A 27,335-nucleotide genomic window follows, 5' to 3' on the forward strand; every position below is an offset into this window, starting at 1 on the left:
GGCCACCCCACATATGCTCTCTCTAATTCTCTTTCTTTCTCTCTCTCGGAGGACCTGAGCCATAGGACCATGCCCCAGGACTACCTGACATGATGACTCCTTGCTGTCCCCAGTCCACCTGGCCGTGCTGCTGCTCCAGTTTCAACTGTTCTGCCTTATTATTATTCGACCATGCTGGTCATTTATGAACATTTGAACATCTTGGCCATGTTCTGTTATAATCTCTACCCGGCACAGCCAGAAGAGGACTGGCCACCCCACATAGCCTGGTTCCTCTCTAGGTTTCTTCCTAGGTTTTGGCCTTTCTAGGGAGTTTTTCCTAACCACCGTGCTTCTACACCTGCATTGCTTGCTGTTTGGGGTTTTAGGCTGGGTTTCTGTACAGCACTTTGAGATATCAGCTGATGTACGAAGGGCTATATTTACATTACATTTAAGTCATTTAGCAGACGCTCTTATCCAGAGCGACTTACAAATTGGTGAATTCACCTTCTGACATCCAGTGGAACAGCCACTTTACAATAGTGCATCTAAATCATTAAGGGGGGGGGTGGTGAGAAGGATTACTTATCCTATCCTAGGTATTCCTTGAAGAGGTGGGGTTTCAGGTGTCTCCTGAAGGTGGTGATTGACTCCGCTGTCCTGGCGTCGTGAGGGAGTTTGTTCCACCATTGGGGGGCCAGAGCAGCGAACAGTTTTGACTGGGCTGAGCGGGAACTGTACTTCCTCAATGGTAGGGAGGCGAGCAGGCCAGAGGTGGATGAACGCAGTGCCCTTGCTTGGGTGTAGGGCCTGATCAGAGCCTGGAGGTACTGCGGTGCCGTTCCCCTCACAGCTCCGTAGGCAAGCACCATGGTCTTGTAGCGGATGCGAGCTTCAACTGGAAGCCAGTGGAGAGAGCGGAGGAGCGGGGTGACGTGAGAGAACTTGGGAAGGTTGAACACCAGACGGGCTGCGGCGTTCTGGATGAGTTGTAGGGGTTTAATGGCACAGGCAGGGAGCCCAGCCAACAGCGAGTTGCAGTAATCCAGACGGGAGATGACAAGTGCCTGGATTAGGACCTGCGCCGCTTCCTGTGTGAGGCAGGGTCGTACTCTGCGGATGTTGTAGAGCATGAACCTACAGGAACGGGCCACCGCCATGATGTTGGTTGAGAACGACAGGGTGTTGTCCAGGATCACGCCAAGGTTCTTAGCGCTCTGGGAGGAGGACACAATGGAGTTGTCAACCGTGATGGCGAGATCATGGAACGGGCAGTCCTTCCCCGGGAGGAAGAGCAGCTCCGTCTTGCCGAGGTTCAGCTTGAGGTGGTGATCCGTCATCCACACTGATATGTCTGCCAGACATGCAGAGATGCGATTCGCCACCTGGTCATCAGAAGGGGGAAAGGAGAAGATTAATTGTGTGTCGTCTGCATAGCAATGATAGGAGAGACCATGTGAGGTTATGACAGAGCCAAGTGACTTGGTGTATAGCGAGAATAGGAGAGGGCCTAGAACAGAGCCCTGGGGGACACCAGTGGTGAGAGCGCGTGGCGAGGAGACAGATTCTCGCCACGCCACCTGGTAGGAGCGACCTGTCAGGTAGGATGCAATCCAAGCGTGGGCCGCGCCGGAGATGCCCAACTCGGAGAGGGTGGAGAGGAGGATCTGATGGTTCACAGTATCGAAGGCAGCCGATAGGTCTAGAAGGATGAGAGCAGAGGAGAGAGAGTTAGCTTTAGCAGTGCGGAGCGCCTCCGTGATGCAGAGAAGAGCAGTCTCAGTTGAATGACTAGTCTTGAAACCTGACTGATTTGGATCAAGAAGGTCATTCTGAGAGAGATAGCGGGAGAGCTGGCCAAGGACGGCACGTTCAAGAGTTTTGGAGAGAAAAGAAAGAAGGGATACTGGTCTGTAGTTGTTGACATCGGAGGGATCGAGTGTAGGTTTTTTCAGAAGGGGTGCAACTCTTGCTCTCTTGAAGACGGAAGGGACGTAGCCAGCGGTCAGGGATGAGTTGATGAGCGAGGTGAGGTAAGGGAGAAGGTCCCCGGAAATGGTCTGGAGAAGAGAGGAGGGGATGGGGTCGAGCGGGCAGGTTGTTGGGCGGCCGGCCGTCACAAGAAGCGAGATTTCATCTGGAGAGAGAGGGGAGAAAGAGGTCAGAGCACAGGGTAGGGCAGTGTGAGCAGAACCAGCGGTGTCGTTTGACTTATCAAACGAGGATCGGATGTCGTCGACCTTCTTTTCAAAATGGTTGACGAAGTCATCTGCAGAGAGGGAGGAGGGGGGAGGATTCAGGAGGGAGGAGAAGGTGGCAAAGAGCTTCCTAGGGTTAGAGGCAGATGCTTGGAATTTAGAGTGGTAGAAAGTGGCTTTAGCAGCAGAGACAGAGGAGGAAAATGTAGAGAGGAGGGAGTGAAAGGATGCCAGGTCCGCAGGGAGGCGAGTTTTCCTCCATTTCCGCTCGGCTGCCCGGAGCTCTGTTCTGTGAGCTCGCAATGAGTCATCGAGCCACGGAGCGGGAGGGGAGGACCGAGCCGGCCTGGAGGATAGGGGACATAGAGAGTCAAAGGATGCAGAAAGGGAAGAGAGGAGGGTTGAGGAGGCAGAATCAGGAGAAAGGTTGGAGAAGGTATGAGCAGAGGGAAGAGATGATAGGATGGAAGAGGAAAGAGTAGCGGGGGAGAGAGAGCGAAGGTTGGGACGGCGCGATACCATCCGAGTAGGGGCAGTGTGGGAAGTGTTGGATGAGAGCGAGAGGGAAAAGGATACAAGGTAGTGGTCGGAGACTTGGAGGGGAGTTGCAGTGAGGTTAGTGGAAGAACAGCATCTAGTAAAGATGAGGTCGAGCGTATTGCCTGCCTTGTGAGTAGGGGGGAAGGTGAGAGGGTGAGGTCAAAAGAGGAGAGGAGTGGAAAGAAGGAGGCAGAGAGGAATGAGTCAAAGGTAGACGTGGGGAGGTTAAAGTCGCCCAGGACTGTGAGAGGTGAGCCGTCCTCAGGAAAGGAGCTTATCAAGGCATCAAGCTCATTGATGAACTCTCCGAGGGAACCTGGAGGGCGATAAATGATAAGGATGTTAAGCTTGAAAGGGCTGGTAACTGTGACAGCATGGAATTCAAAGGAGGCGATAGATAGATGGGTAAGGGGAGAGAGAGAGAATGACCACTTGGGAGAGATGAGGATCCCGGTGCCACCACCCCGCTGACCAGAAGCTCTCGAGGTGTGCGAGAACACGTGGGCGGACGAAGAGAGAGCAGTAGGAGTAGCAGTGTTATCTGTGGTGATCCATGTTTCCGTCAGTGCCAGGAAGTCGAGGGACTGGAGGGAGGCATAGGCTGAGATGAACTCTGCCTTGTTGGCCGCAGATCGGCAGTTCCAGAGGCTACCGGAGACCAGGAACTCCACGTGGGTCGTGCGCGCTGGGACCACCAGATTAGGGTGGCCGCGGCCACGCGGTGTGGAGCGTTTGTATGGTCTGTGAAATAAATATAAATATAAATACATTTTTGTCTGGTCTGGCCTGTCTGGTCTTGTCTGTCTGGTCTGTTATGTCTGGTGTGTCTGGTCTGGTCTGTCTATCATTTCTGGTCTTGCCTTGTCTGTCTGGTCTGGTCTGGTCTTTTCTGTATGTCTGTCTGGTCTGTTTGGGTTGTCTGATCTGGTCTGTCTGTCTGGTCTGTTTGTCTGATCTGGTCTGTCTGTCTGGTCTGTTTATCTGATCTGGTCTGGTTTGTCTGGTCTGTTTGGGTTGTCTGATCTGGTCTGTCTGGTCTGTCTATCATTTCTGTCGCTGGTCTGGTCTTGTCTGTATGGTCTGTCGGTCTGGTCTGTCTGTCTGGTCTGTCTATCTGGTCTGTATCATTTCTGTCTGGTCTGTATGGTCTGATCTGGTCTGTTGGTCTGTCTGATCTGGTCTGTCTGATCTGGTCTGTCATTTCTGGTCTGTCTATCATTTCTGTCTCTTGTCTGGTCTGGCCTGTCTGGTCTGGCCTGTCTGGTCTTGTCTGGTCTGTCTTTCTGGTCCGTCTGGTCTGTCTGTCTGGTCTGGTAATGAGGAGGGAAGGCATTGGAAGAATGTGAGGGGAAATGGCTAAGTTGCCTCTTGTCAGTTGTCTAGTCGTACATTTCGGAATTCCAGTGTGAATTTCCAACCACTAATCGTTATTTATCAGTGGCCAGCAATCAGACATAAGGACATACGTGTTTGTGTGGGGGTTGCAGGTTGCAGTCAGACAGGCAGACATCAGGGATAATATGAATACTGTTAGTGGTGGTGTGTGTGTGTGTGTGTGTGTGTGTGTGGAGAGACTCTGCACCACTCTGCCAGCCTGCTACAGTCCATCAGACGCCACTCCCTAATCAACCCCTTGACACTGCCCCTAGATGCCTATCACTCCTCATTGCTCCGTACAACGGAGAGAATGAGATAGCTGGAACTGTCATATCTAACAAATGATATCACAGTCCAATGATATCACAGTCCAGAACATCTGATTCAACTCATCATCAACATCTTGATTAGTTGAATCCAGTGAGTTGGTACCTCATCATCAACATCTTGATTAGTTGAATCCAGTGTGTTGGTACCTCCTCATCAACATCTGGATTAGTCTGTCTGACGAGGAGCTCAAAGAACAAGAGAGACAAAAGGAACAAAAAGTGAGGGGATAAACAAAACTTCCCCCCAAAACTCTCCTTCCTTCCTGAGGAGTTGTTTCTATGGTAAGTGGACAGCTATTGTTTAAGAGTTAAAGACGACAAAGAAAATGGTGTTTTTTGTTTGTTTGTTATCTCACTCTAAATCCAATCTCACTCTTTCATGAACAAGAGGAGGGGGAGAAAAATAATAGGGAAGCCCAGTAACAGAGCCCTGCATCTGGGAAGAGGATAACTACCATATCCAGGCTTCAGCAGGAGAAACTAGGCCACACTATCACAGAGATTCAAAATGTCTCCTGTTTCTGCACAGCAAAGTCAAGGTTTTCAATAAAGGACTTAAGTTATGTTACCGAGTGTTACATTCCCCAGTTTCTGTGTTGTGGTTTGTTCGGTGTGTGTTTCGGGATGGCTCCCTGAAATCCCCCCCCCAAGCAGCTAATTGGCTAATTGGAGAGCTGACCCCGCCCCCTCGTCAGGACGCAGCTGTCTCCAATTACCCATTTCTTCTGAAGCTATATAAAAGCCAGTGTTCTGTTCAGAAGGAAGTTCATTTGCTGAGAGAGAGGAGGCGGATGGCTGAGAGAGAGGAGGCGGATGGCTGAGAGAGAGGAGGCGGATGGCTGAGAGAGAGGAGGCTGAGGGTTATAGCATATGTTGGTTGTTTCTCAGGTAGTTGGTACGTACTATGTTAGTTGTAGATGGGAGCAGCTTTGGTATGTTCTGTGTGAGTTTGTTGCTCAGTCAGAGCCTATTTGATGTCCTGTGTTTCTCAGTGTGTTTGTGAAATTGTTTATAATATTCCGTTTCATTTTTTTTTCTCCCAGGGGGGGAAGGCACCTAGGGAGTGCTTAGGTAAGAGGCCCGCGGGCATACATATACCTGTAGTATATTCCCTGTCTAGGCACACTAGGTAAGACCTGGGCGGACCACCCCCTGTATTTTGGTTAGGGCACCAGGTGGTGCTAAGTTAGGTAAGTAGTGGTTAGGCAGGTAGGAGAGGGGGCTTTGAGATTAATTTTCTTTGCTTTGGTTCCGTCCTGCCCATTTTCCCCAAATTTACCGCGTGATGGAATAAATTCCTTGTAAATGTTAGTTCTCTGCCTTTTGTCATCCTTAGTCGCACCTACAGTCCATACCTTTCACTTCACGGAGAGTGAGTTGTAGCAGGTTGTTACGCACGCCTCTGAAGAGGGAACGCAACACAGAGACAGTAAAACAATCATTCAATTAATCATTAGCAGTTTCCTCGCTGCTGACTTCAAGCAGAATGCGTAGTTGGTAAGATCAGACACACACGCACGTGTACATTCGCACACCCACAAGCAGGAAGATGTATTCCATACCAGTGTTTACAAGCTGTGCTTCCTCAGTCTAACTGTGCCAGGCAGCGTATAATTCAGGATATCCCATCATATAGAGTCAGAGTAGGGGGAAACCACAAGGTGCAGAAATGTGATTAAATACACACATGAAAAGACAGACCGTACTGTCACTAACTCTAGTTGCTTGAGAGGTGGATGGAGGGCAGGGTGGAAGGATTGGGGGCAGGAGGGATGAGGGTAGGGTGGATAGTGAGGGGTGAACAGAGTGGTATGGAAAAACCAACGGGTTGTGAAATCAAATCGTTTCAATCCATGTTGAATTCAGGCTGTATCACAACATGTGGAATAAGTATTCAAACCTTTCTGAACGCACTGCGAAGGCCTGGCACAGGTGTGAATGGAAAAGAACCAGAGAAAATGACAGAAGGGAGAGGAGGGAATAGGTCATGAGGGATTTGGAGGTTTCGGGAGGGGAGAAAAAAATAAATGGAGCTATCTCACATCTCCCCGTGGAGTCAAACAAGTGTGATGACGTGTGAACAAACTTCAACCGCCCCTGTCATCCAACAAGCCTCTCTCTCACACACACACTGAGCGCATGAGTCAACATTGGGTCAATATGGAAAGGGTTTTGAGACCTGCAACATGTGACACACATTTACCTCCTCTGTTTTGATCCAAAGTCTGAGGTAACCATCCTGTCCATCTCTGTCCTTTCTCCCTAACCCGGTCTCTCACTTTGTCTATCAATTCCTTTCAATTTAAGGGGCTTTATTGGCATGGGAAACATGTGTTTACATTGCCAAAGCAAGTGAAATGGATAATGAACAAAAATGAAAAACAATAGCAGTAAACATTACACTCACAAGTTCCAAAAGAATAAAAGACATTTCAAACGTCATTATGTATTTATACAGTGTTGTAACGATGTGCAAATAATCAAAGTACAAAAGGGAAAATAATAATGGGTTGTATTTACAATGGTGTTTGTTCTTCACTGGTTGCCCTTTTCTTGTGGCAACAGGTCACAAACCTTGCTGCTGTGATTGCACACTGCGGTATGTCTCCCAGTAGATATGGGAGTTAATCAAAATTGGATTTGTTTTCTAATTTTTTGTCTCTAATATGGTCAGTCACACAGTACATTTGGCAGGAGCTGAGGAAGTTCAGTTTCCACCTCATTTTGTGGCCAGTGTGCACATAGCCTGTCTTCTCTTGAGAGCCAGGTCTGCCTACGGCGACCTTTCTCAATAGCAAGGCCATGCTCTATCTCCTTCCTCTCTCTGACACTCACCTTATCTCTGCTTGTCTCTCTTTAATCCCTTGTTTCTTTCCATCCTGACATCTTGTCGCACAGAAATATGCCATCACCCTAATCACAGTTGAACCGGTCTATACAATTACAGTCTATTACATTCACTCACTCTATAATTGTGTAGAATGTCTCAGATCATCAACCTCTATGTGGCCAAACAAAAAGCTAGAATATGAGGTTGAGCTGTACTTATATAGCCTAGAATCTGAAACAGATTCTCTGTTGAAATGAATCAATGGTGAGGTCAGTATTTACATTGGTTTAACCAGGCTACACAAGATGGCTGCAGTGAAAACTCTGCCAAATGTGCTGACAGTGACACATCATTCATAACACAAAGGAGAAATGACAATGTTCCTATGATGAAGAAACTGCTAATTATAGAGAAGACTAAACAAGGACTAGTTCTGTGATCTACTCTCTCATCCAGACACTGTCCGTGTGTGGCCAGACTGAATAACTCCCTTCTCCCAGCCAGCTGTCAGACAGAGGGGTAATATATGTTATCCAGTTAAAACCTCAGTAACACAGACCACAGATGAATAACCTACAACCAATAAACAGATTGCTGAAAATCAATAATCCAATATAATCCCCAGTCTCCCGAAATCTGTCTTCTCTCCCAAAAACCCACCTCACCTCCCCCAACTCTAAACCGTTACCCCAAAATCCTGAGCCCCATCTCCCAAAAATCCCCCTTCGCCCCACCTAAACTTTACCCCAAACCCCCCAGTTTAGCCCTTAAACCATCCCCAAACACCCACCCTTCACTTAAGACCCACCCACACACACATCAGAGTTACTATAGAACTGGACCCCAGAATAACACCCAACAACTGACTGGAGGTCTGTTCAGAGTTGTAGTAATTGTGGATCTGTCCCCATACAAACTCCAGTATCAAGTGATCTAGACTCAGCCCGTACTGCCAGCCAGGCTGCAATTGCTGCATTTGGCTGAAACAGCCTGGCTTACCGTGCCATTTCCACAGTAGTTTCCTGTGTTTCTGTTTGAGCAGGTTACACACACACACACACACACACACACACACACACACACACACACACACACACACACACACACACACACACACACACACACACACACACACACACACACACACACACACACACACACCTTCCATTGATAAAACTTCAACAGCAGCTTTTCCACACCACCTTGAGTGCCTAAAGTTTCCATAAGGAACTTAGATTCTCTAAACAGAGAAAATATCAAATATTTTCTAAGCACGCACAAAATGAAATGCACGTGAGCACACACACACACACGCACACTTCAGAGTAACTTTGATCATGTGCCATGCTTTGGCTTGCACACACACACAAACACACACACTCACCCCCGTGAAATCGCTGCATCGCTGCCTCCGCTTGTCTCTGTCTCTCCTTAAGAAAATCACTACAGTCCCAGTTCGCTGATTCAAATCCTCCTCTGCTCCTCTCTCTTTCTCCTCCCTTGTTCTCCTCTCCTCTAACTTTCCTTTATTTCACAGTCCACTGTGAGGAGTCTTGAAGGGAAGCCCTCTTTCCTTCTCCTCTTCAGTCTTCTCTTCCTCTGCTCTGCTCTCCTTCCTTCCCTGCTGTCTTTCTTAGCACCGCCTCCTTCCCCTCCACCCCTCCTCCATTCCCCTCCTCTATTCCCCTCCTCCACTCCCCTCCTTCCACTCCCCTCCTCCCTCTGCTCTCTCACTTTGTTTGTTAGCCCCCCTGCCCCTCTCTCACACACTCAGCTTTCCTCTGTTTCTTTCTTCGCTCTTCTTTCTCTCAATTACATTTTCAATGTAATGTTTCCCATGCTTTATTGGCAAATGAAATAGATAATAAACTAAAGTGATTTAAACAATAAAAAAATGTACAGTAAACCAACTCACAAAAGTTCCAAAAGAATAAAGACATTTCAAATGTCATATTATGAATTTATACAGTGTTGTAACGATGTGCAAATAGGAAAAGTACACAAGCGAAAATAAATAAATGGTGTTTGTTCTTCACTGGTTGCCCTTTTCTTGTGGCAACAGGTCACAAATCTTGCTGCTGTGATGGCACATTGTGGTATTTCACCCAGTAGATATGGGAGTTTATCAAGTTGGATTTGTTTTCGAATTCTTTGTGTCTCTAACACAGTCACACATTTGGCAGGAGGTTAGGAAGTGCAGCTCAGTTTCCACCTCATATTGTGGGCAGTGAGCACATAGCCTGTCCTCTCTTGAGAGCCAGGTCTGCCTACGGCAACCTTTCTCAATAGCAAGGCTATGCTCACTGAGTCAAAGTGTTCCTTAATTTTGGGTCAGTCACAGTAGTCAGGTATTCTGCCACTGTGTGCTCTCTGTTTAGGGTCAAATTACATTCTAGTTTGCTCTGTTTTATGTCATTTTTTCCCCAATGTGTCAAGTAAATACATTTTTGTTTTCTCATGATTTGATTGGGTCTAATTGTGTTGCTGTCCTGGGGCTCTGTGGGGTCTAATTGTGTTGCCGTCCTGGGGCTCTGTGGGGTCTAATTGTGTTGCCGTCCTGGGGCTCTGTGGGGTCTAATTGTGTTGCCGTCCTGGGGCTCTGTGGGGTCTAATTGTGTTGCTGTCCTGGGGCTCTGTGGGGTCTAATTGTGTTGCTGTCCTGGGGCTCTGTGGGGTCTAATTGTGTTGCTGTCCTGGGGCTCTGTGGGGTCTGTTTGTGAACAGAGCCCCAGGACCAGCATGCTGAGGGGACTCTTCTCCAGGTTCATCTCTCTATAGGTGATGGCTTTGTTATGGAAGGTTTTGAAATGGCTTCCTTTTAGGTGGTTGTAGAATTTAACTGCTATTTTCAGGATTTTTATAATTAGTGGGTATCGGCCTAGTTCTGCTCTGCATGTATTATTTGATGTTTTACGTTGTACCCGGAGGATATTTTAGCAGAATTCTGCATGCAGAGCCTCAATTTGGTGATTGTCCATTTTGTGGATTATTGGTTGGTGAGCGGACCCCAGACCTCACAACCATAAAGGGCAATGGGTTCTATAACTGATTCAAGTATTTTTTAGCTAGCTCCAAATTGGTATGTCAAATTTTGTGTTCCATTTAATGGCAAAGAAGGCCCTTGTCTCTAAGATCGTTCACAGCTTTGTGGAAGTTACTGTGGTGTTGATGTTTAGGCCAAGGTATGTATACTGTTTTTGTGTGCTCTAGGTCAAAGGTGTCAAGATGAAATTCGTATTTGTGGTCGTGGCAGCTGGACCTTTTCAGAACACCATTATTTTTGTCTTAATGAGATTTACCAAACGGCCATGTGGAAAGAAATGTGTGTGTTTTTTTGCCAATTTCCATACATTTGTATAGCAGACACTCATGCCAAATGGAGTCAAAAGCTTTACCTTTGTTTTGGTTTGTTTGTCAATTAGGGTGTGCAGGGTGAATACGGTATGTTGTAGGGTAATTTGTTAAAAAGACAATTCGACATTTGCTCAGTACATTGTTTTTCCTGAGGAAATGCACGATTCTGCTGTTAATGATAATGCAGAGGACTTTCCCAAGGTGGCTGTTGGCGCATATCCCACGGTAGTTATTGGCGTCAAATTTGTCAAATTTTTGGTGGATTGGGGTTATCAGTCTTTGGTTCCAAATATTGGGGAAGATGCCAGAGCTGAGGATGACGTTAAAGAGTTTAAGTTTAGCCAATTCGAATTTGTGGTCTGTATATTTTATCATTTCATGTAGGATACCATCAACACCACAGGCCTTTTTGGGATGGAGGATTTGTATTCATGTTTTTGCTGTTTGTTCTTTGTTATAGAGCCACAACGATTGAAGAAGTGGTTTATCCACACATCTCTGTTTCGGATAGGTAACTCTTAATTTTGTTGCTTGTTTAGTGTTTTCCAATTTTCTCAGAAGTGGATATATTTTTGATTTGATATTCTATGGATTCTTTAATTACATTGAGCTGATTTCTGATGTGATGTTCCTTCTTTTTCCGTTGTGTATTGTTTTTGTTATTAACCATAGTGAATAGACTTTTTCTAGGTCTCTATGTTTTTGGTTGGATAAGTTTCTCAATTTCTTTCTTAGGTTTTTTTACTCTATCCTTTGAACCAGCTTTGATAACCCCTTCAGTCCCTGATGAGAAACCCTGTCCCAGTCAAAGGCTGTGTTGGTAGCTGAATTATCACAGTAAACTCTCTATCCACTCATCCTCATATGATGGTCCTGCAGATCTGGGGGACGAGATTGAATTGATGTTAATATTCATGAATGTACCATCGGCCTACTGAAATAAATCATAAACCTTCATTCAGATATCAAAATCACTTCTTCCTTCTCATGTCATTTTCCATTTGATCCTCTCTCTCTGTGTGCATGTGCAGCATGTGCATGTGTTTGTGAGATGTGTGTATGTGTGTGGGACTACCTATGGGACTACCTCTCCAGCAGCTGCCCTGCATAGTAAATAATAACACAGACTATTTTCATTATCAAACAGGCTCTAAATTTAGGAATTACAGTGGCAACAGGGGAACAATGGAGAAAAAGAGAGAAAGAGATGGAGAGAGAGGGAGGGAAAAGGACAGAGATAGAGATGGAGAGAGAGGGAGGGAAAAGGACAGAGAGAGAGATAGATGGAGAGAGAGGGAGGGAAAAGAACAGAGAGAGAAAGAGATGTAGAGGGAGGGAAAAGGAGGAGAGAGGGAGGGAAAAGAACAGAGAGAGAAAGAGATGGAGAGAGGGAGGGAAAAGGACCGAGAGAGAGAGAGAGAGAGAGAGAGAGGGAAAAGGAGGAGAGAGAGGGAGGGAAAAGGACACAGAGAGAGAGATAGAGATGGAGAGAGAGGGAGGGAAAAGGAGGGGAGAGAGGGAGAGAAAAGGACAGGGAGAGAGAGAGGGAAAAGGACAGAGAGAAAGAGATGGAGAGAGAGGGAGGGAAAAGGACAGAGAGAGAGAGATAGAGATGGAGAGAGAGGAAGGGAAAAGGAGGGGAGAGAGGGGGGGAAAGGACAGAGAGAGAGAGATAGAGAGAGGGAAAAGGACAGAGAGAAAGAGATGGAGAGAGAGGGAGGGAAAAGGACAGAGAGAGATAGAGATGAGCGATAGGGAGGGAAAAGGACAGAGAGAGAGAGGGAGGGAAAAGGAGGAGAGAGAGAGGGAGGAAAAAGGACAGAGAGAGATAGAGATGGAGAGGGAGGGAGGGAAAAGAACAGAGGGAGAGATAGAGAGGGAGGGAAAAGGACAGAGAGAGAGATAGAGATGTAGAGGGAGGGAGGGAGGGAAAAGAACAGAGAGAGAGATAGAGAGGGAGGGAGGGAAAAGAACAGAGAGAGAGAAAGAGATGTGACCTTGATTAACCCCGAGGGAGGGGAGCAGAGTTACAACACACACACGCACACGCACACACACACACACACACACACACACACACACACACACAGCTGTGTATAATTGTCCATCTGCACAGAATTAGAGCACACCGACTGCATGAGTGGACATTTTAGTATAGTGTGCGTCTGTGTGTTCAGTACTGGCCTCTGTGAACCAAACCAGTCTAGTGTTATTGCTTTGTGAGCTGCCATGGAAAAGAAATACGAGAATTGAGTGAACGCTGTAGAGAGAGTGATGGACACAGAGAGGAAAAGAGTGGGAGAGAGACGTATACTGACTAGAATGTGCCTGTCTAATGAAGTTCCTCCATCCCACCATTACTTATCTTGTTGTATCCCTTTGTCTCTTCATCCCATTTTCTCTCTCCTGCTCTGTCCTTCTCCTTCCAGCCAGCGACCGTTCCTTTCCCTTTCTACCTGGTAAAGGTATTGGTAACAGGAAGCGGATGAGGTATTGGTAACAGGGAGGGAGTGAGGTGGGTGTGAGTGCTGAACTAACCTCAACGCTGTGACTTGGCACATTCCTACTGCTAGCATAAGCAGCCTCTCAGCGCTAAAAATAGGACACAAGATGGAAAGTTGTGGTCAATGTATCTGGCGTGTATGTGTATATGTGTGTGTATATGTGTCACAGGGAGTTTCCATCTTAGCAGGTAATAACCACATCAATAAGAAAAGAAAGGAAGAGAGAAGAGGGGAGCTAAGAGGGATGAGAGGATGGAGGTGAAGGGGTGAGGAAGAGAGAGATATGTAGCAAGAGAGAAAGAGAGAGATGTAGAAAGAGAGAAATGTAGCAAGAGAGAGAGATGTAGCAAGAGAGAGAGAGAGAGAGATGTAGCAAGAGAGAAAGAGAGATGTAGCAAGAGAGAGAGATGTAGAAAGAGAGAGAGATGTAGCAAGTGAGAAAGGGAGAGATGTAGCAAGAGAGAAAGAGAGAGATGTAGCAAGAGAGAAAGAGAGAGAGATGTAGCAAGAGAGAAAGAGAGAGAGATGTAGCAAGAGAGAAAGAGAGCGATGTAGCAAGAGAGAAAGAGAGATGTAGCAAGAGAGAAAGAGAGATGTAGCAAGAGAGAATGAGAGATGTAGCAAGAGAGAAAGAGAGCGATGTAGCAAGAGAGAAAGAGAGCGATGTAGCAAGAGAGAAAGAGAGAGATGTAGCAAGAGAGAAAGAGAGAGATGTAGCAAGAGAGAAAGAGAGAGATGTAGCAAGAGAGAAAGAGAGAGATGTAGGAAGAGAGAAAGGGAGCGATGTAGCAAGAGAGAAAGAGAGATGTAGCAAGAGAGAAAGAGAGATGTAGCAAGAGAGAAAGAGAGATGTAGCAAGAGAGAAAGGGAGATGTATCAAGAGAGAAAGAGAGATGTATCAAGAGAGAAAGAGAGAGATGTAGCAAGAGAGAAAGGGAGAGATGTAGCAAAAGAGAAAGAGAGAGATGTAGCAAGAGAGAAAGAGAGATGTAGCAAGAGAGAAAGGGAGAGATGTAGCAAGAGAGAAAGGGAGAGATGTAGCAAAAGAAAGAGAGAGATGTAGCAAGAGAGAGATGTAGCAAGAGAGAAAGAGAGAGAGAGGTAGCAAGATAGATGGAGAGAAAAAGGTGTGAGAGAGGAGAGATGTAGCAAGAGAAAGAGAGAGATGTAGCAAGAGAAAGAGAGAGATGTAGCAAGAGAGAAGGAGAGAGATGTAGCAAGAGAGAAGGCGAGAGATGTAGCAAGAGAGAAGGAGAGAGATGTAGCAAGAGAGAAGGCGAGAGATGTAGCAAGAGAGAAGGAGAGAGATGTAGCAAGAGAGAAGGAGAGAGATGTAGCAAGAGAGAAGGAGAGAGATGTAGCAAGAGAGAAGGAGAGAGATGTAGCAAGAGAGAAGGAGAGAGATGTAGCAAGAGAGAAAGAGAGAGATGTAGCAAAAGAGAGAGATGTAGCAAGAGAGAAAGAGAGAGATGTAGCAAGATAGAAAGAGAGAGATGTAGCATGAGAGAAAGAGAGAGATGTAGCAAGAGAGATGGAGAGAGATGTAGCAAGAGAGAAGGAGAGAGATGTAGCATGAGAGAAAGAGAGAGATGTAGCAAAAGAGAAGGAGAGAGATGGATCAAGAGAGAAGGAGAGAGATGTAGCAAGAGAGAAAGAGAGAGATGTAGCAAGAGAGAAAGAGAGAGATATAGCAAGAGAGAAAGAGAGAGATATAGCAAGAGAGAAAGAGAGATGTAGCAAGAGAGATGGAGAGAAAAAGGTGAGAGAGAAAGAGGGTGAGACATGGAGAGAGAAATAGAGACATGGAGAGAGAAAGAGAAAGATGTAGAAAGAGAGAGGGAGAGAGAGAAAGAGAAAGATGTAGAAAGAGAGAGGGAGAGAGAGAAAGAGAGAGATGTAGAAAGTGAGAAAGAGAGAGGGAGAGAGAAAGAGAGAGATGTAGAAAGTGAGAGAGGGAGAGAGAGAAAGAGAGAGATGTAGAAAGTGAGAAAGAGAGAGAAAATAGGAAAAAGAGGCCCAGTGTCAGCCAGAACAATAGAAGGAAGCAGGTTGCAAATCACTCAGACACACAACTCTACATTATAACTGGATGTAAGAGACAGAGCTAAGACCAAACACGTGTCCATGCACGCACACACACATGCACACAGATCAATCTGTCCAGTAAATCTCTTTTGGTGAATGGTGTTCTTACTCTACCAATTAACTCCATTAAGTCCCAGCAGGGCACTCCCCTATCCATCACTCATTCTCCTTTTCCCTCTCTGTGTATCTCCCTCTTATTCTTTTGTCCTTTTCCACAAGAGAAAGAGAGAAAAAAATGGATCAGAGGGATGAGGAAATAGATGGTGAAAGAGAAGAGAGACAAGATAGACAGAAAGGAGGGATGGGTAGAGATATATATAGAGAGAGATATAGAGAGAGAGAAATAGAGAAAGATATAGAGAGATGGAGATATAGTGCAATGGATATATAGAGATAGATGGAGATATAGTGCAATGGATATATAGAGATAGATAGAGAGATAGACATATATATATATATATATATATATATATAGATAGATAGATAGATAGATAGATGAGAGAGATGAGAGAGATGTAGAGAGATTTATATATAGCGAGATATATACAGTGCCTTGCGAAAGTATTCGGCCCCCTTGAACTTTGCGACCTTTTGGCACATTTCAGGCTTCAAACATAAAGATATAAAACTCTATTTTTTTGTGAAGAATCAACAACAAGTGGGACACAATCATGAAGTGGAACGACATTTATTGGATATTTCAAACTTTTTTGACAAATCAAAAACTGAAAAATTGGGCGTGCAAAATTATTCAGCCCCTTTACTTTCAGTGCAGCAAACTCTCTCCAGAAGTTCAGTGAGGATCTCTGAATGATCCAATGTTGACCTAAATGACTAATGATGATAAATACAATCCATCTGTGTGTAATTAAGTCTCCGTATAAATGCACCTGCACTGTGATAGTCTCAGAGGTCCGTTAAAAGCGCAGAGAGCATCATGAAGAACAAGGAACACACCAGGCAGGTCCGAGATACTGTTGTGAAGAAGTTTAAAGCCGGATTTGGATACAAAAAGATTTCCCAAGCTTTAAACATCCCAAGGAGCACTGTGCAAGCGATAATATTGAAATGGAAGGAGTATCAGACCACTGCAAATCTACCAAGACCTGGCCGTCCCTCTAAACTTTCAGCTCATACAAGGAGAAGACTGATCAGAGATGCAGCCAAGAGGCCCATGATCACTCTGGATGAACTGCAGAGATCTACAGCTGAGGTGGGAGACTCTGTCCATAGGACAACAATCAGTCGTATATTGCACAAATCTGGCCTTTATGGAAGAGTGGCAAGAAGAAAGCCATTTCTTAAAGATATCCATAAAAAGTGTTGTTTAAAGTTTGCCACAAGCCACCTGGGAGACACACCAAACATGTGGAAGAAGGTGCTCTGGTCAGATGAAACCAAAATTGAACTTTTTGGCAACAATGCAAAATGTTATGTATGGCGTAAAAGCAACACAGCTCATCACCCTGAACACACAATCCACACTGTCAAACATGGTGGTGGCAGCATCATGGTTTGGGCCTGCTTTTCTTCAGCAGGGACAGGGAAGATGGTTAAAATTGATGGGAAGATGGATGGAGCCAAATACAGGACCATTCTGGAAGAAAACCTGATGGAGTCTGCAAAAGACCTGAGACTGGGACGGAGATTTGTCTTCCAACAAGACAATGATCCAAAACATAAAGCAAAATCTACAATGGAATGGTTAAAAAATGGCCAAGTCAAAGTCCAGACCTGAATCCAATCGAGAATCTGTGGAAAGAACTGAAAACTGCTGTTCACAAATGCTCTCCATCCAACCTCACTGAGCTCGAGCTGTTTTGCAAGGAGAAATGGGAAAAAAATTCAGTCTCTCGATGTGCAAAACTGAGAGAGACATACCCCAAGCGACTTACAGCTGTAATCGCAGCAAAAGGTGGCGCTACAAAGTATTAACTTAAGGGGGCTGAATAATTTTGCACGCCCAATTTTTCAGTTTTTGATTTGTTAAAAAAGTTTGAAATATCCAATAAATGTCATTCCACTTCATGATTGTGTCACACTTGTTGTTAATTCTTCACAAAAAAATACAGTTTTATATATTTATGTTTGAAGCCTGAAATGTGCCAAAAGGTCGCAAAGTTCAAGGGGGCCGAATACTTTCGCAAGGCACTGTATAGAGAGAGAGACATAGAGAGATATAAACAGTAGAGAGGGAGATATAGAGAGGGAGATATAGAGAGGGATATATACAGTAGAGAGGGAGATATAGAGAGGGAGATACAGAGAGGGATATATACAGTAGAGAGGGAGATATAGAGAGGGAGATATAGAGAGGGATATATACAGTAGAGAGGGAGATATAGGGAGGGATATATACAGTAGAGAGGAAGATATAGAGAGGGATATATACAGTAGAGAGGGAGATATAGAGAGGGATATATACAGTAGAGAGGGAGATATAGAGAGGGAGATATAGAGAGGGATATATACAGTAGAGAGGGAGATATAAAGAGGGAGATATAGAGAGGGATATATACAGTAGAGAGGGAGATATAGAGAGGGATATATACAGTAGAGAGGGAGATATAGAGAGGGAGATATAGAGAGGGATATATACAGTAGAGAGGGGGAAATAGAGAGGGATATATACAGTAGAGAGGGGGATATAGAGAGGGATATATAGAGAGGGAGATATACAGAGGGAGATATAGAGAGGGTGATATAGAGTAGAGAGGGAGACATAAAGAGGGGGATATATACAGTAGAGAGGGGAATATAGAGAGGGATATATACAGTAGAAAGGGAGATTTAGAGAGGGATATATACAGTAGAGAGGGAGATATAGAGAGGGATATAAACAGTAGAGAGGGAGATATAAAGAGGGGGATATATACAGTAGAGAGGGAGATATAAAGAGGGGGATATATACAGTAGAGAGGGAGATATAGAGGGATATATACAGTACAGAGGGAGATATAGAGGGATATATACAGTAGAGAGGGAGATATAAAGAGGGAGATATAGAGGTATATATACAGTAGAGAGAGAGACATGGAGAGGGATATATACAGTAGAGAGGGGGATATAGAGGGATATATACAGTAGAGAGGGATATATAGAGAGGGATATATACAATAGAGAGGGGGATATAGAGGGATATAAACAGTAGAGAGGGAGATATAAAGAGGGATATATACAGTAGAGAGGGAGATATAGAGGGATATATACAGTAGAGAGTGAGATATAGAGAGGGATATATACAGTAGAGAGGGGGATATAGAGGGATGTATACTGTAGAGAGGGAGATATAGAGAGGGATATATACAGTAGAGAGGGAGATATAGAGAGGGAGATATACAGAAGAGAGGGAGATATAGAGAGGGAGATATAGAGGGATGTATACAGTAGAGAGGGAGAAAGAGAGGGATATATACAGTAGAGAGGGAGATATAGAGGGATGTATACTGTAGAGAGGGAGATATAGAGAGGGATATATACAGTAGAGAGGGAGATATAGAGAGGGATATATACAGTAGAGAGGGAGATATAGAGAGGGAGATATACAGTAGAGAGGGAGATATAGAGGGATATATACAGTAGAGAGGGAGATATAGAGGGATATATACTGTAGAGAGGGAGATATAGAGAGGGATATATACAGTAGAGAGGGAGATATAGAGGGATATATACTGTAGAGAGGGAGATATAGAGAGGGATATATACAGTAGAGAGGGAGATATAGAGAGGGATATATACAGTAGAGAGGGAGATATAGAGAGGGATATATACAGTAGAGAGGGAGATATAGAGAGGGAGATATACAGTAGAGAGGGAGATATAGAGAGGGATATATAGAGAGGGAGATATAGAGAGGGAGATATACAGTAGAGAGGGAGATATAAAGAGGGAGATATAGAGAGGGATATATACAGTAGAGAGGGAGATATAAAGAGGGAGATATAGAGAGGGATATATACAGTAGAGAGGGAGATATAGAGAGGGATATATACAGTAGAGAGGGAGATATAGAGAGGGATGTATACAGTAGAGAGGGAGATATAGAGAGGGATATATACAGTAGAGAGGGAGATATAGAGAGGGATATAAACAGTAGAGAGGGAGATATAAAGAGGGGGATATATACAGTAGAGAGGGAGATATAAAGAGGGAGATATAGAGGTATATATACAGTAGAGAGAGAGACATGGAGAGGGATATATACAGTAGAGAGGGAGATATAGAGAGGGGGATATAGAGAGGGATATATAGAGAGGGAGATAGAGAGGGAGATATAGAGAGGGAGATATAGAGAGGGGGATATAGAGAGGGATATATACAGTAGAGAGGGAGATATAGAGAGGGATACATACAGTAGAGAGGGAGATATAAAGAGGGGGATATACAGTAGAGAGGGGGATATATATATACAGTAGAGAGGAGATATAGAGGGGATATATACAGTAGATAGGGAGATATAAAGAGGGGGATATACAGTAGAGAGGGGAGATATAAAGAGGGGGATATATACAGTAGAGAGGGAGATATAAAGAGGGGGATAGAGGGGGATATATACAGTAGAGAGGGGGATATATACAGTAGAGAGGGGGATATAGAGGGATATATACAGTAGAGAGGGGGATATAGAGGGATATATACAGTAGAGAGGGAGATATAGAGAGGGATATATACAGTAGAGAGGGAGATATAAAGAGGGGGATATATACAGTAGAGAGGGAGATATAAAGAGGGGTATATAGAGAGGGATATATACAGTAGAGAGGGGGATATAGAGGGATATATACAGTAGAGAGGGAGATATAGAGTGATATATACAGTAGAGAGGGATATATAGAGAGGGATATATACAGTAGAGAGGGAGATATAGAGAGGGATATATACAGTAGATAGGGAGATATAGAGAGGGATATATACAGTAGAGAGAATGATATATAGAGAGGGATATATACAGTAGAGAGGGAGATATAAAGAGGGGGATATATACAGTAGAGAGAGAGACATAGAGAGGGATATATACAGTAGAGAGAGAGAGACATAGAGAGGGATATATACAGTAGAGAGGGAGATATAGAGAGGGATATATACAGTAGAGAGGGGGATATATACAGTAGAGAGGGAGATATAGAGAGGGATATATACAGTAGAGAGGGAGATATAGAGAGGGATATATACAGTAGAGAGGGAGATAAAAAGAGGGGGATATATACAGTAGAGAGGGAGATATAGAGAGGGATATATACAGTAGAGAGAACGAGATATAGAGGGATATATACTGTAGAGAGGGAGATATAAAGAGGGATATACAGTAGAGAGGGAGATATAGAGAGGGATATATACAGTAGAGAGGGAGATATAAAGAGGGGGATAGATACAGTAGAGAGGGAGATATAGAGAGGGATATATACAGTAGAGAGTGAGATATAGAGACGGTTATATACAGTAGAGAGGGAGATATAGAGGGAAATATACAGTAGAGAGGGAGATATAGAGAGGGAGATATAGAGGGATATATACAGTAGAGAGAGAGACATAGAGAGGGATATATACAGTAGAGAGGGAGATATAGAGAGTGATATATACAGTAGAGAGGGAGAAATAAAGAGGGAGATATAGAGAGGGATATATACAGTAGAGAGGGAGATATAGAGAGGGATATATACAGTAGAGAGGGAGATATAGAGATGGATATATACAGTAGAGAGTGAGATATAGAGACGGTTATATACAGTAGAGAGGGAGATATAGAGGGAAATATACAGTAGAGAGGGATAAATAAAGAGGGAGATATAGAGAGGGATATATACAGTAGAGAGGGAGATATAGAGAGGGATATATACAGTAGAGAGGAAGATATAAAGAGGGGGATAGATACAGTAGAGAGGGAGATATAGAGAGGGATATATACAGTAGAGAGTGAGATATAGAGACGGTTATATACAGTAGAGAGGGAGATATAGAGGGAAATATACAGTAGAGAGGGAGATATAGAGAGGGAGATATAGAGAGGGATATATACAGTAGAGAGGGAGATATAGAGAGGGATATATACAGTAGAGAGGGAGATATAGAGATGGATATATACAGTAGAGAGGGAGATATAGAGAGGGATATATACAGTAGAGAGGGAGATATAGAGAGGGATATATACAGTAGAGAGGGGGATATAGAGGGATATATACAGTAGAGAGGGAGATATAGAGAGGGATATATACAGTAGAGAGGGAGATATAGAGATGGAGATATAGAGAGGGAGATATAGAGAGGGATATATACAGTAGAGAGGGAGATATAGAGAGGGATATATACAGTAGAGAGGGAGACATAGAGAGGGATATATACAGTAGAGAGGGAGATATAGAGAGGGATATATACAGTAGAGAGGGAGATATAGAGAGGGATATATACAGTAGAGAGGGAGATATAGAGAGGGATATATACAGTAGAGAGGGAAATATAGAGAGGGATATATACAGTAGAGAGGGAGATATAGAGAGGGATATATACAGTAGAGAGGGAGATATAGAGAGGGATATATACAGTAGAGAGGGAGATATAGAGAGGGATATATACAGTAGAGAGGGAGATATAGAGAGGGATATATACAGTAGAGAGGGGGATATAGAGGGATATATACAGTAGAGAGGGAGATATAGAGAGGGATATATACAGTAGAGAGGGAGATATAGAGATGGATATATACAGTAGAGAGGGAGATATAGAGAGGGATATATACAGTAGAGAGGGAGATATAGAGAGGGATATATACAGTAGAGAGGGGGATATAGAGGGATATATACAGTAGAGAGGGAGATATAGAGAGGGATATATACAGTAGAGAGGGAGATATAGAGATGGAGATATAGAGAGGGAGATATAGAGAGGGATATATACAGTAGAGAGGGAGATATAGAGAGGGATATATACAGTAGAGAGGGAGATATAGAGAGGGATATATACAGTAGAGAGGGAGATATAGAGAGGGATATATACAGTAGAGAGGGAGATATAGAGAGGGATATATACAGTAGAGAGGGAGATATAGAGAGGGATATATACAGTAGAGAGGGAGATATAGAGAGGGATATATACAGTAGAGAGGGAGATATAGAGAGGGATATATACAGTAGAGAGGGAGATATAGAGAGGGATATATACAGTAGAGAGGGAGATATAGAGAGGGATATATACAGTAGAGAGGGAGATATAGAGAGGGATATATACAGTAGAGAGGGGGATATAGAGGGATATATACAGTAGAGAGGGAGATATAGAGAGGGATATATACAGTAGAGAGGGAGATATAGAGATGGAGATATAGAGAGGGAGATATAAAGAGGGAGATATAGAGAGGGATATATACAGTAGAGAGGGAGATATAGAGAGGGAGATATAGAGGGATATATACAGTAGAGAGGGAGATACATAGAGAGGGAGATATACAGTAGAGAGGGATATATACAGTAGAGAGGGAGATATAGAGAGGGGGATAGAGAGAGATATATACAGGAGACCAAGGCACAGCGTGATTGGAATACATTCTTCTTTTTATTTAACAAAGAACACAAACTAATGTGAAGCTATAAACAACTCGTGCTGACATACAACTGCACATAGACAATAACCAACAAAACCAAAATGGAAGATGGCAACCTAAATTGGATCCCCAGTCAGAGACAACGATAAACAGCTGCCTCTGATTGGGAACCAATTCAGGCCACCATAGACCTACATTTACCTAGACAAACCAAAACCCCATAGATATACAAAAAACCCTAGACAAGTCTAAAACACACTTACCACCCTCAACACACTGACCTAACCAAAATAATAAAGAAAACAAACATAACTAAGGTCAGGGCATGACACAGCTTCTACCTCCAAGCCGGACAATTTGCATTGACCCCACCCCCCCTTTGTTTTTACACTGCTGCTACTCACTGCTTATTATCTATGCATAGTCACTTCACCCCTACCTACATGTACAAATTACCTGGACTAACCTGTACCCCCGCACACTGACTCGGTACTGGTACCCCCTGTATAAGCTTAACTCTATTTTCTTAAAACTGCATTATTGGTTAAGGGCTTGTAAGTAAGCATTTCACAGTAAGGTCTACTACACCTGTTGTATTCGGCATTTCACAGTAAGGTCTACTACACCTGTTGTATTCGGCATTTCACAGTAAGGTCTACTACACCTGTTGTATTCGGCATTTCACAGTAAGGTCTACTACACCTGTTGTATTCGGCATTTCACAGTAAGGTCTACTACACCTGTTGTATTCGGCATTTCACAGTAAGGTCTACTACACCTGTTGTATTTGGCATTTCACAGTAAGGTCTACTACACCTGTTGTATTTGGCATTTCACAGTAAGGTCTACTACACCTGTTGTATTCGGCATTTCACAGTAAGTTCTACTACACCTGTTGTATTCGGCATTTCACAGTAAGGTCTACTACACCTGTTGTATTCGGCATTTCACAGTAAGGTCTACTACACCTGTTGTATTCGGCATTTCACAGTAAGGTCTACTACACCTGTTGTATTCGGCATTTCACAGTAAGGTCTACTACACTTGTATTCGGCATTTCACAGTAAGGTCTACTACACCTGTTGTATTCGGCATTTCACAGTAAGGTCTACTACACCTGTTGTATTCAGCGCATGTGACAAATAATACTTGATTTGATTTGGTGATTTGATTTGAACAAGTGTTAAATCGGGTTAAATCTCAGTAAGACAAAAATAATGGTGTTCCAAAAAAGGTCCATTCGCCAAGACCACAAATACAAATTCAATCTAGACACTGTTGCCCTAGAGCACACAAACTATACATACCTCGGCCTAAACATCAGAGCCACAGGTAACTTCCACAAAACTGTGGACGATCTGAGAGACAAGGCAAGAAGGGCCTTCTATGCCATCAAAAGGAACATAAAATTTGACATATCAATTAGGATTTGGCTAAAAATACTTGAATCAGTTATAGAACCTATTGCCCTTTATGGTTGTGAGGTCTGGGATCCGCTCACCAACCAAGAATTCACAAAATGGGACAATCCCCAAATTGAGACTCTGCATGCAGAATTCTGCAAAAAAAAGAGATACAGAGAGAGATAAATAGAGATATCTATTGAGAGAGAGTTAGAGAGAGAGAGTTAGAGAGAGAGAGTTAGAGAGAGAGAGAGTTAGAGAGAGAGATGTAGAGAGAGGGATGTAGAGAGAGGGATGTAGAGAGATAGAGAGCTATATAGAGGGCAATATATATATATATAGATAGAGAGAGCGCGATAGATATACAGCAATAGATATAGAGATAGCTATATAGAGAGAGATATATATTGAGAGATATAAAGAGAGATTTGAGAGATCTAGAGAGCATATATATATATATATATATATATATAGAGAGAGGAATATATATATATATATATATATATATATATATATATATATATATAGAGAGAGAGGAATATATATATATTTATATATATATATATATATAGAGAGGAATATATATATATATATATATATATATATATATATATATATATGTATATATGTATATATATATAGAGCGATATAGGGAGTTGTATAGAGAGAGATATGCAGAGATATATATAGAGAGAGATATGCAGAGATATATATATATATATATATATATATATATATATATATATATATATATATAGAGCGATATAGGGAGATGTATAGAGAGAGATATATAGAGAGATATATAAAGTCATATAAAGATGAATTTATTGAATTAATTTATGTAAACCTTGTGAAGACTTACAGAAAACATTTGACCTATAACAAAATATTGAGAAACTTTTGTTATTGACCAAATACTTATTTTCCACCATAATTTGCAAATAAATTCATTAAAAATCCTACAATGTGATTTTCTGGATTTTTTCTCCTCATTTTTTCTGTCATAGTTGAAGTGTACCTATGATGAAAATTACAGGCCTCTCATCTTTTTAAGTGGGAGAACTTGCACAATTGGTGGCTGACTAAATACTTTCTTGCCCCCATACTTATGTTATTGCATGACATAAGTATTTGATCACCTACCAACCAGTAAGAATTCCGGCTTTCACAGACCTTTAAGAAGCCCTCCTGTTCTCCACTCACTACCTGTATTAACTGCACCTGTTTGAACTTGTTACCTGTATAAAAGACAGCCACACACTCAATCAAACAGACTCCAACCTCTCCACAATGGCCAAGACCAGGGAGCTGTGTAAGGACATCAGGGATAAAATTGTAGACCTGCACAAGGCTGGGAAGGGCTACAGGACAATAGGCAAGCAGCCTGGTGAGAAGGCAATAACTGTTGGCGCAATTATTAGAAAATGGAAGAAGTTCAAGATGACGGTCAATCACCCTCGGTCTGGGGCTCCAAGCAAGATCTCACCTCGTGGGGCATCAATGATCATAAGGAAGATGAGGGATCTGCCCAGAACTACACGGCAGGACCTGGTCAATGACCTGAACAGAGCTGGTACCACAGTCTCAAAGAAAACCATTTGTAACACACTACGCCGTCATGGATTAAAATCCTGCAGCGCACGCAAGGTCCCCTGCTCAAGCCAGCGCATGTCCAGGCCCGTCTGAAGTTTGCCAATGATCATCTGGATGATCCAGAGGAGAAATGGGAGAAGGGCATGTGGTCTGATGAGACAAAAATTGAGCTTTTTGGTCAAAACTCCACTCGCCGTGTTTGGAGGAAGAAGAAGGATGAGTAGAACCCCAAGAACACCATCCCGACTGTGAAGCATGGAGGTGGAAACATCATTCTTTGGGGATGCTTTTCTGCAAAGGGGACAGGACAACTGCACCGTATTGAGGGGAGAATGGATGGGGCCAACAACCTCCTTCCCTCAGTAAGAGCATTGAAGATGGGTCGTGGCTGGGTCTTCCAGTCTAGCCAGTCTCCAGACCTGAACCAGACCTGAACGCAATACAAAATCTTGCGAGGGAGCTGAACGTCCGTATTGCCCAGCGACTGCCCCGAAACCTGAAGGATCTGGAGAAGATCTGTATGGAGGAGTGGGCCAAAATCCCTGCTGCAGTGTGTGCAAACCTGGTCTAGAACTACAGGAAACGTATGATCTCTGTAATTGCAAACAAAGGTTTCTGTACCAAATATTAAGTTCTGCTTTTCTGATGTATCAAATACTTATGTCATGCAATAAAAAGCAAAGACCTCTACATTCTTTTTAAGTAGGAAACACTGCCGATTTTGCAGGTTACACTATGTATGTGTATATATATATATATGAGAGAGAGAGAAAAAAGGAGCTGTGTAGACCACACACCACTATCACCATACAATTTGGAGCAGCAGAGTTGAAAGTGCAACAAGCAGAGCCCTCCATGGGAGCTGGCAATAAGACACAGGTTTTGTGTTCTCTTTTTAAAATGCTGAGTACACATTCATCGATGTGCACTAACTTGAATTGTCAGAGTCGATCTAAAAGATAGCGAAGGAGTCAGGCGCAGGACACAGATAAAAGTAACAATCACTGATTTACTCAATCCAAAACGTAACAAAATCCTGTTCCAAACAAGGACAAAACAGGACTCAAAATACAACACACCAGAATACACGAAAGACAATCACGCACAAAACAGAAAGGGAAACCAGAGGGTTAAATAAGGAACATAATTATGAGATGGGAACCAGGTGTGTAAACAGACAAAACAAAAGGAACAATGAAACATGGATGGGTGGCGGCTAGAAAGCCGGTGACGTCGACTGCCGAACGCCGCACGAACAAGGAGAGGGAACAACTTCGGTGGAAGTCGTGACATGAATGTAAACCCTTATCCTTCATCCCTGGGTCCTTCCGCTGTCAGTTTTAGCCCAGCGGCCGACACACACACTCAGAACATTCATCAATGTCCCGGGCCTCCCAGAGAGAGAGACAGAGAGCGAGAGAGAGACAAAGAGTGAGAGAGATATCTTCTGCGCAGATTTTGTCGGACTTGGGTTATGTTCAAAAATACAAACAGACCGCACAGAGCCCCAGGACAGCAACACAATTAGACCCAACCAAGTCACGAGAAAACAAAAAGGCACAATGGAAAGAAACAACTACAAAACAGAGCAAACTAGAAAGCTATT

General features: G+C 43.5%; 1 protein-coding gene across 2 annotated transcripts in view; it reads right to left on the bottom strand.

Annotated features, from left to right (window-relative positions):
• Nucleotides 1-27,335, bottom strand: part of LOC135511194 (leucine zipper putative tumor suppressor 2 homolog) — a 101,988-nt gene that overhangs the window by 34,535 nt on the left and 40,118 nt on the right. The window contains exon 1 of one of the 2 annotated variants that reach the window (XM_064932821.1): nt 8,641-8,892. The exons of the other annotated variant lie outside the window; for it this stretch is intronic. The gene's annotated coding sequence lies outside the window, so the exon portion shown is untranslated. Of the gene's footprint in view, nt 1-8,640; nt 8,893-27,335 lie in introns of those variants that run through there. 2 annotated transcript variants of the gene reach the window in all.

Source organism: Oncorhynchus masou, chromosome 23 (genome assembly GCF_036934945.1).
Source record: "Oncorhynchus masou masou isolate Uvic2021 chromosome 23, UVic_Omas_1.1, whole genome shotgun sequence".
NCBI lineage: Eukaryota > Metazoa > Chordata > Actinopteri > Salmoniformes > Salmonidae > Oncorhynchus > Oncorhynchus masou.